Genomic DNA, 7,595 nt, shown 5'->3' with positions numbered 1-7,595 from the left:
GCCTTGATGACCAGACTTTAAAATAATCACTAAACATTTTGTACAGCCTATGAAAATAGAAGTCCTCTTGCAAGGAATTTAAAAACGTTAAAATAACTTCAGTTTTCTAGTACTAATTAATAAACTGGAAAGTATAGCATCATAAAAAGCCTCAGCAGATATGAGAAATCATCCAGAGAAGTTATATAGCATGATGGTTAAGGGTGTGAATTCTGGAGTCAGAAGTGGATTTAAATATCAGCCTAACATGAAACTTTAGCCTAACATGAAAACTTTATCAGTGTACTAAGCTCTTTGCCTTCGTTTCTATATCTCTCTTTCGTATGATTGTTTTGAGAATTAAATATTTACTATGGGTTAAATGTTTGAACAGTACCAGTAATGTGTTAAATATTCAACAGTTATGAACTATTTTTATCTACAACACACATCTTTTTACAGCTGATGAACCCAAGAATCTGACAGAACTTGAAACAGAAGACTGACGTTAGGAAGTCAGTCTAGTACAATGATCTTCAAAGTGTAGTCAAGGCATTAGTGGCTGTCTGTGAAGTACCTGTTACCAGTACAGGACGAAAAAAAGTACATAAATAAAGAATAGCATTTAAAAAAATTTATAGCAAATTTTAAATGTTTGTGAAATCTAATAAGGAATTAGAGATTGAATTCTGCATGTCATTGATCTTTAAATTTATTTTACTATTTCATTTTTATTGTAGTTTATATAATTATACTGGAAATTATAAAAACAAAACAAACAAACAAACAAAAAATCCTTCACCACAGGTCTCTGAGGCATGTATTTTAGTGTATGATTGGACGCATTCTTTTACAGTAATTCCGGTGCAATTATAGGCTACAAGCTGGTCCAATCCTTATTTTTCATACAAATACAAAATTGGAACTTTGAGCCAAGGCTACTATTTTTTTTTTAAATTAAACCTTCCTGTATTTCAAAGTGACTCCTAATATTCTATACATTAAATACTTTTGAATAATCATATCCACCTGACAAAGAATGAACTTCCAAATTAATATATTTAATATTTAATGTATTTAAGGTAGACAAATCATTAGGATGAATATATATAAAATGATCTAATATTTACCTGAAATATATTGTGCTTGATGTTGTTGACTTCAAAACAAATTATACACAACTTCTGCTTTCAAGAAGTGTTACAGTCCCAGTAAAATAGAGGGACTTTTTTGGAACTTAATTCTGGCTTCAAATGAAAATAAATTAAAAGAGTAAATATTATTAATTTCTTGTTAGGAGCAAGACCTGTATAATAAAAAAATATTTCATCAACTTGCTCTTAGTAAGTGTTGTGCTGAGTTATGAAAAAGGACATTATCATCTAGTTAAGACAGCCTCCCTCAAAATAAATAAATAAATAAATAAATAAATAAATAAATAAATAAATAAATGCTGGTTGTGTCTTAATCTCATGGCTATGTTTTTTGTTTGTTTGTTTGTTTTTTATATTACACACTTTTCTCTAATGACACTAGGTTCTTGTCACATAACCAAATTAAAGTGGTTCAATTTTATGATATTTTCCCTACTTTCCCCTATGAACCTCTCAAACTAATTAATAAAATAACAAAATGGGTTTCAACGAAAATGTATAATCGAGATAAATAAAATATGATTCAGAAGATTAGAATTTGGTGACAATGTGGATACATAAAAATAAATACAAGTAGAAGATCCAAGATGGCCAAGTAGATAAACACTGTGCCTGCTTTCTTTAGTGAAGCATATTAAAATTACAATTGAATTATAGAACAATCAACCTGGAGAACCATCTGAAGTGCAGCTGAACAGAAGTCTTATAACTAAGGATATAAAAACAAGATATGTCAAGACTGGTAGGAGGGGAGGAGACATGGAATGGTCAGCCCCAAACCTCCATGTGGCAGTTGAGAATCAGGAGAGATATCTCAGCTGTGGAGATTCCTCCCAGACAAGCATAGGACCCCAACCCCTCACTAGCTCCACATCCCAGAGTACTTGTGCTAGGAAGAGGAGCTCTCACAACATCTGGCTGTGAAAAACAGTGGGGATTCCGACTGTCCAGGTCAGACAGAAAACTGAGGGAAACACAGTTTCCCTCTTAAAAAGCCTGTGCAGAAAATCGCTCTCTCCCAGGCACTCACCCTAGAAAGGTGAATCAAGGGTTGAGGGAGGGTTCAGAGGCATATGGGAGCAGACTGCATTGTGTAGCTTTGGGCAAGGGATGAAGCTGGCCTCCTCCCGTGCAGCCAGCAGACAGGTGCCATCTAACCTGTTGGGTCCTCCCCCAAAGGCCAAGTTTAAATCTGACTGGTCTGGTGAGTTCTGCTGCTCCACCCTGCAGACACAGTGAGACACTGCCCCACCCAACTCCCTAAATGCCAGAGGCATTGTCTCCACTAATGCCAGCCCCACCCACATTGTACACTTTCATGGAAAATTATTGGAGTCCACTGGTCACAGGTGGTTTCGACTGACCTCAGTGTGCTCTGAGACTTTTGCTGAGTAGCTCCAGGCTCAGCACTGGCACCAAACCAGAATCTACATTAACCTGGTAATGACAACTCTTCCAACTCTAATGACTCCCTGAGACCCTGCTTCACCCAACTTGTGTACTGCACAAGGCTTTATCACTGGCTGAACTTTAAGGAAGCTGGCAGCTGGCAGAAGGCTTCAGGATGTCCTGGCTTTCTGTGGAGCTACCCTAGGCCTGTTACTGCTGGCAGATGCCTTCAGTTTGTAGCGTGCCTCTCCCACATGCCTCCAGGTTTAGCACAGGCTGCAAACTACCATGGATCACTTTGTAGCTCCTACCAGGTAGTGCCTAGCAAGCCACAGGCAGTGAGTAACTTGAGCCTGTACCAGAGCCCCTCTCAAGAGGCTCTGAAGCCAACCTCAAGTTGAGGTTGGCTTCAGACCACAGCAGAGCACCGCCCAATTAGCCCCACAAGTAGCACATACAAAGGGCATTTTCAACAGTCAGGACAATCCTACTGGGGCGAATCCCACTCAGTGGGGTAGCCCCCTGCACAGCAGCCCATAAGCTATGGTCATGGACAAACACCACAGTCAATCTGTCTGAGGTCTAATCCCACCCACTGATGTGACAATAGCAATCAAGGCTCAACTATAACAGGAGGGCACACACAGCCCACGGAAAACACACTCCTGGGTCACCCAGAGCAAGTGACCAGTGTCAGGGCCCTTTAGGGCACATACTACACAAAACCACTTGGCCAAGGCAAGGAGACATAGTAGATCTACCTAATACATAAACACAGAGAGGCAGCCAAAATGAAAGAAACAAATACATCCCAAATGAAAGAAGAGAAGTTAACTCCAGAAAACACTAAATGAAATGGAGGCAAGCAACCTAGCAGATACAGAATTCAAAACAATGGCTATAAGGACACTCAAGGAGCTTAGTAATAATTTCAAAAAAGAGATAGCAGGTATAAAAAAAAGAAACATAGAAACCATAAAAAAGAACCAGTCTGAAAAGAAGAAAACAATGACTGAAATGAAGAACGCACTAGAAGGAATCACCAGCAGACTTGATGAAGTGGAGGATCAAATAGCAATTTGGAAGACAAGTTAGCATAAAATACCCAATCGGAACAGGGGAAAAAAAAAGGGAAAGAAAAGAAAAAGAAAAAATCCAAAAAATGAGCATAGTTTAAGAGACCTCAAGCTTAACAACATTTACAGCATAGGGATACCAAAAGGACGAAAGAAAGCAAGGAATTGGGAACATATCTGTAGAAATAATGACTGAAAACTTTCCTAACTTTGCAAAGAAAATAGACATAAAAGTCCAGGAAGCACAGAGAATCCCAAACAAGATGAACCCAAAGAGTCCCACACAAAGACACATCATACTTAAGATGATAAAGGTTAAAGACAGAGAAAGAATCATAAAAGCAGCAAGAGAAAGGCAACTAATAACTTATAAGGCAGCTCCCATAAGACTGTCAGCTGATTCCTAACAGAAACTTTGCAGGACAGAGGGATTGGCATGGAATATTCAACGTGATGAAAAGTAAGGACCTACAACCAAGATTACTCTACCCAACAAAGCTATCATTTAAAATCAAAGGACAGCTAAAGAGCATCCCAGACAAAAAGAAGCTAAAGGAGTTCATCACCACCAAACCAGTATTACAAAGAATGTTAGAGGGACTTCTTTAAGATGGGGGGGAAAAATCAAAATTATGACAAATAAAATGATAATGCCTACATATCTATCAACAATTACTTTAAAAATAAATGAATCAAATGGTCCAATCAAAAGATATAGGAGGATGAATGGATAAGAAGACACTCACTTTAGATTGAAAGACACACAGAGACAGAAAATAAAGAGATGCAAAAAGTTATTTCATGAAAATGGAAACAAACAAACAAACAAACGAAAAGTCTGGGGTAGCAATACTTATACCAGACAAAATAGACTTTAAAACAAATGCAAAAACAAGAGATTAAGAAGGACTCAATAATCCCGCTTCTGGGTATTTACCCAAAAAAACTCAAAATGTTACTCTGAATGGATGTGAGCATCCACATGTTCATTGCAGCATTATTTACAGTGGCCAAGATATAGAGTCAGCCTGAGTGCCTGTCAATGGAAGAATAGGTAAAGAAGAGGTAGTACAGATATACAATGGAATATTGCTCAGCCATGTAAGGGAATGGGTTGTTCCCATCTGAGATGGCATGGATGGACCTGGAGGGTATTGTGCTGAATAGAGTGTCAGACGAAGAAAGACAGATGCAATGTGATTTCACTTATATGTGGAATCTGAAGAACAAAACAAACAAACAAAACAGAAACAAAGACACAGATACAGAAAACATTTTGATAGATGCCAGATAGGAAGGGAGTTGGAGGTGAGTGTGAAAGAGGAAGGTATTAAGAAGTACAAATTGGTTGTTACACAGCAGTCATGGGGATGTAGGGTATAGCATAAGGAATATAGTCAATAATATTTTAATAACTATGCATGGCACTAGATTTGTTGAGGTGATAGATGGCAGGGGTTTGGGGGTCAGGATGAAAAAGGTGAAGTGATTAAGAAGTACAAATTCGTAGTTATAATATAATCATGGGGATGTAAAGCAGTGTAGGGAATATAATCTATGATATGGCAATAACTATGTATAGTGCTAGGTAGGTACTATACTAGTCAGGGGGGTCACTTCTTAAATTATATAAATGTCTAACCATGGAGCTGTACATCTGAAATTAATATAATATTGAATGTCCACTGTAATTGAAAACATTTTAAAAGGGGGAAATGATGAAGGGTAATAAGAGGTCCAAATTTCAAGGTATAAAAGAAATCAGTCATGGGTATGTAATATACAGCATAGGGAATATAGTCAATAGTATTGTGATAGTGTAGTACAGTGTCAGATAGTTGCTGGACTTATCATGGTGATCACTTCTTTAGGTATATAAATGTTGAATAACTATGGTGTACCCCTGAAACTAATATAATATTGTGTGTAGGCTGTATTTTTAAATAAAAATCTTTAAAAATAAATAAATACAAGTTATTTTTAGGATAGATACTGTTCTATCCTTTCCGCATGCCAGTTCCCCAGATGTTTTTCAATATATAGATGAATTTTATGGAAAAGAAAAAGGTGAACTTACTATGCATTAGCCAAACATGTCTCGTCAAAAAAACATGCAACAATTTACTTGCTTATGTGTTATAAAATTACCCTCTTTCTGTACAATAAAGCAGCTGTGCCATAACTTTCATAATTTCCAATATATCTATGATTGAATTATTACTTAAATATTTAATTTTTCTTATGTGAAGTCCTCAACATTGGCTAAGGAAATATATTTTATCTAACATTACTTGAGTAATCCCATTTTAGCTGAACTAATTTAAAATGAGACCTTCATTTATATCAGCAGAGGCAGAATTGTGCCGAGAATCTAATCGTATTGATCTATATTAAAATTACACTGTGAAGCTCTCCTTAATTGTATGCCAAAATCTAGTTGGCTACAGAGAATATTTATTATCAACTTCTACTATGATATCATGTTTTATTGCCAATGTTAAATTCAAGCTAAATACAGAAATATATACCTGTTCTAAAAATGGGCCAATCACATCTAGCATATATTAATTTATATTTAAATGAGTGCAAATGTAAAAATTATTTTGACACATATTAATTTTTAAAACTCTCAGAGACTATTACAATGTGTCACAGTTGTCACAAAATAATGCAGTTTACTATGTTAACTACAATAATATATGAGGACTTAATATACCTTTTACTACAATAAAGGTAAGCTGCATGTTCCTAGGGATTCTGTAGTGCTTCCATAAATAAATCCTAACTCATCCTTAAATTACAAATATATTTTAAATATAAATGTATTTAACATACACATTATAATTTAGATACAGTTTAATATAAAGTTAGAAAGATCTCTATATAAAAGATATTTTTCTCTAATCATTATTACTCTTATTAATTCTTCTGTTATTTATTATTGCCTCCTAGTAGGGCAAGTTTTACATTATTGTGAAAACATATTGAAGTGTTAGTATGACACCACTAAAATATAACATGCGTTATCTCTCTCCATGTGGCACAATAGAAAAGGCATTTTAAGAAATAGGATTCAGATGAAGCTGTATTCCTTAAGCAATGCTTTTTATTAAAAATAATGAATTATTGAATAAAGATTTGAAGAGAAGCATGTACCACTGTGTATGTTTCCAAATGATCTTATTTGGAAAGAGGTGTATGGTTGTATGCATCTCTAAATGGTGGATGGGCAATAAATTGTATTTCTAAAATAGTAAGTCATAAATAATCTCTGTGCTATGGTTTAATTCCTGAGGAATAGATGACTTGAAACTCTAAATACATTGTTGAAGGTTTCTTTATTCTGGCTACCTATTATTTGTTCATTATAGAATTATAAAAATGAGAAAAAAAGGAGAGTCATTATTGCTACAACACTCAGAAATATTTTAATGTGCTAGAGGACATGGCAGCAGTATAATACTAAACAGCTAGATTCAGACAGGTTCCCATTCAGTTACTCCTCAAGCTTATTTATTTTTGTAATTTATCATGCATTGGGTATGATTCATATACATTCTTGAAACTTAAAAAATGTATCTCTGATAGCTACCTTTTATTACAATGAAATATAATTTTACCAATAGTTTTTATTTTATATATAGAACATAAATCCAATTAATGTTGCATAGTCATTCACATTTCAATTGAATGGTCATTACTTATTTGAGTATTGATCACAACATTGTCTCTGGTTTCCTAAAGCACACCGTAATTGACATTTGAACCAAAACCCAACTGAAGACAAAAATTAATTCTAATTGTCGTGGATTGAGTTGAACAGTTTAAACGGGCAAAAGCCTCACTATTATGTGACTTTTGGGATCTTCAATTATTTCTTGGATGACATTTTTCACATTATTAATATATACTTTTTATCAATATAGACTTTTTATTTTAATATTGTAGGATTAGAAGAAGCAAAATATGTTATAATGTTAAATATAATCATATAATG

Source organism: Rhinolophus ferrumequinum, chromosome 7 (assembly GCF_004115265.2).
Source record: "Rhinolophus ferrumequinum isolate MPI-CBG mRhiFer1 chromosome 7, mRhiFer1_v1.p, whole genome shotgun sequence".
NCBI lineage: Eukaryota > Metazoa > Chordata > Mammalia > Chiroptera > Rhinolophidae > Rhinolophus > Rhinolophus ferrumequinum.
Note: the sequence above shows the minus strand (reverse complement) of the source record.